Raw genomic sequence first — 3,551 nt, forward strand, 5'->3', positions numbered from 1 at the left:
AGAAAGGAAAGGAAAGGAAAGGAAAGGAAAGGAAAGGAAAGGAAAGGAAAGGAAAGGAAAGGAAAGGAAAGGAAAGGAAAGGAAAGGAAAAAAGAGAAAAGAAGAGAAAGAAATTTCAATGTCAAAACAAACAAGAAAAAAGGGAAAGAAATTCCTTGTGGGACAAACCCTGAGTCGAGTTGCTCGTTGTTGCTAGACGGTATTTTCCAGTTAACCGAGCGCATCTTTCTGGGCTGCTGATACAGGTACCAGCCACATGGTAAACACTTAACTCTCTGAATTCCCCTTCGGAAACATCTTGTATTCATCCTTCCATGAGAATCCCACCTCTCCCCTGCTCCATGCCCTCTGCCTTCTTGCCTGGCTTCTCAAGCAAATGCCTCACTGGGCTGCCTACCTCTAATTGGCCTACCATGTATGTCACACAACCAGACTGTGACAGGCCTTGACAGAGAACAGATTCCACAGGCCCTGATATGGCAGTGTGACAATCTGCTTAATGCTGACCAAGCCCTCCGGTCCCCATTTGTTTGTATGATCTGTGCACATGTATGATACGTGTGCTTCTTTGCCATGTGACCTCACTGCTTCTCCATTGAGGCAGGGGGTCCATTTTCCCACATCTTTAAGTTTGTACTGATCTTGTAATTTAGCTTGACAAATAAATCAAAACTATGCCCGGGGAGGTAGTTGGGTTGCCACAGTGCCTGCCTAGCATGAACAAAGCCCTGGTTTGGATCCTCCATATGTATAAAGCAAACATGGTTGAACAAAACTTTAGCCCAGCACTTGGGAGGTGGAAGCAGGAGAATGAGAAGCTCAGGATCATCCATCCTCAGCTACACAGTAAATTTGAGGCTAACCTGGGATAAATAAATTAATTAAATTAATTAAATAAGAATAAATAAATTGCAGCAGGGTGTCACCTATGAGTTCTGAGGCAGAAGTTAAACAAGCATGGCACCTTCTACCTTTGATGATTTGGAAAGCTTCCCCTAGAATCAATGTAAAACAGCCAGGCTGTCCTACCGAGGATGACTCACTGTGCTGTGGAGAACCGAAGCTCTCTGTGTTGACCCTGTGTCAGTGGCCAGGCATCTGAGTGTAGCCTTGTGGGCATCCTAGCCCCAGTTGATACTGTTTGATGAGCCACATGAATGAGCCTGGGAGAAACCAATAAACGAATACTCGGCTAACGATGAGGTCATAAGAGATGAGGTGTTGGGGTTGGTCCATTATCCAGGAATGGATAACAGCCACAACACAGAGATCAATCAGATGTGCTGGAAAGTGAGAGAGAAACCAGGCACAGTGCCACAAGCGTGTCATCACAAGGAGGATCATGTTGAGTTAGGCTGGGCTACATAGTGGGTTCCTAGCCAGCCTGAGTTATGTAGAACTGTCTCAACAGTGAGAATAGAAGGGTGGGGGAGTAAAGAAGCAGCGTGAAATGACTGCCATCCATCGCAGTTCGTGGGAATCCATAGTGAGTTCTAAAAGGATGTGCTGGACATCTGGAGCCTTTGAGGACATCCCTGGAGAGATGGCCAGTGGGTAGGGAAATACAGGCATTCGAACCTGTCTGGACGGAGTCATAAATGCGGAGGATGGACTGACTTGTCCAGGACCACCCAGGGAGGAAGAAACTGCAAAAGCCAAAGGCCAGGAGACAAAACCCTTGGGAACACTAATGTTTAAGGATTGGCAGAGAAAGAAAGCCAGCAAAAGAAACTACATTTTGCAACACAAATAAAAAGGGGAAGGGACAAAATATCACAAGATGCCAACCTGGGATGGTAGGTAATATGCAAATTACTCATCCTCACTGTCCAAGAGAGCCTGGAAACAGCAGGGCTGTGGTGAGATGCTAACACATGAACTCCCAGCCCGGGGAAGCTCAGCTAACCCTGTGGGGAAGGTGGCTCCCCCCCGCCCCCCACTGCTCCCGCTCTGCTCTTTCCCCAAGATGGCAATCTGGGGGGAACCCAAACAAATTCATAGCAAAAGAACAAAAGAACAAGATAGCTGCTCTAATCAATGCCAGATCAATGCCAGAAGGCCCTGCCGTGAACTCAGTTACAGGAAGGCATGGAGCAAAACGTGAGGAACCCGGGCATCAGCGAGGAAGACGACGAAGATCCACAAGGACGCGTGTTAGACGCTGGTCTTCTCAAGACCCATCTCTCTCAGTTCCAACACTGTGGCTTTCTAGAATATTCCTGTGGGGAGGGAACTTGATTGTTCCTTTTGCATTCCAGGATGTAATCACATCTTTAAGCTAAGTCTAACACTCCACATCCAGAACCATGCTGCTTAAGTTAACAGACCAGCTGGGGCTGCTTACAAAGATGGTGTGTGCGTGTGTGTGTGTGTGTGTGTGTGTGTGTGTGTGTGCTAATCCTAGTGTATCCCACATCAAAGTTCAGCTATCTTGGATCTACAATCTGCTTGTTTTACAATTTTTTGGCTGTTTCTGACAGTAAGCCTGCTGCACTGTTTATAACCCTGCCTAACTGAAGACTTGGTTTTATACACACACACCGAGCACCCACAACAGGTCCAGCTCTGCAGAACACTCAGAGATGAAAAGCAGTGCTATGCTGGCAAATGACACTTTGGTGAGAGAGAAGGCCTGATTTATAGCATTAACCATGGTTGAGGTGCCCGTGCGTCCTCTCGTTCATTGCTCTTTCCAAGCTGCTGGTGGTTTAACAACTGGCTTATAAAAATCACCAGGACAAGGGCTAGGGAAATGGCTCCGTGGGTACAAACATTTGCTGTCCAATCATGAGGACGTGAGTTCAAATCCCCAACACCCACATAAAGAGCTGGTTGTGGCTGCATGTTGTAACCCAGAGCTGGTGGAGGGGGAGACAGGAAGACTGCTAAAACTTGCTGGCTACTCCCTTAGGTACAAGTTTAGTGAGAGACCTGTTGGAGAGTGATACAGCAAGATACCAGTTTCTTCCTCTGAGCTCTATGCAAGCATGAGCGTGTGTGTGTATGTGTGTGTGTGTGTGTGTGTGTGTGTGTGTGTGTGTGTACACACACGCATGTGTATCCACACGGGAGCACCCAAGATTCATCAGGTCTAATGTCTGAACAGATAGCTCAGTGGTCAAGCGGGAATGTTGCTCTTGGAGAGAACCTGAGTTCAATTCCCAGAACCCACATGGGATGTCTCACAACTGTGCAGTAACTTCAACTGCAGGGGATTGTCTCCTCTGACTTCCACAGGCACCTGCATTCATGCGCACACATGCATGATTTTTAAAAATGAAATTAGCTAGGTGGTGGTGGCACACACCTTTAATTCCAGCACTGGTGAGGCTGAGGGAGGTGGATCGAGATCTTCTAGTTTAGAAGGTTTAGGGTTACCTTAACGCTTATATTTAAGGTTCCTAGAGGAATTATTGGATGAACGGAGTTTGAGACCAGCCTGGTCTGTACCATGAGTTCCAGGGCAGCTAGGGCAACATAGAGAGATCTATCTCAAAAAGTAGAGAGAGAGAAAGAGAGAGAGGGAGGGAGAGGGAGAGGGAGAGGGAGAG

The sequence above is a fragment of the Mus pahari genome, chromosome 4 (genome assembly GCF_900095145.1).
Source record: "Mus pahari chromosome 4, PAHARI_EIJ_v1.1, whole genome shotgun sequence".
NCBI classification, from domain to species: Eukaryota; Metazoa; Chordata; class Mammalia; order Rodentia; family Muridae; genus Mus; species Mus pahari.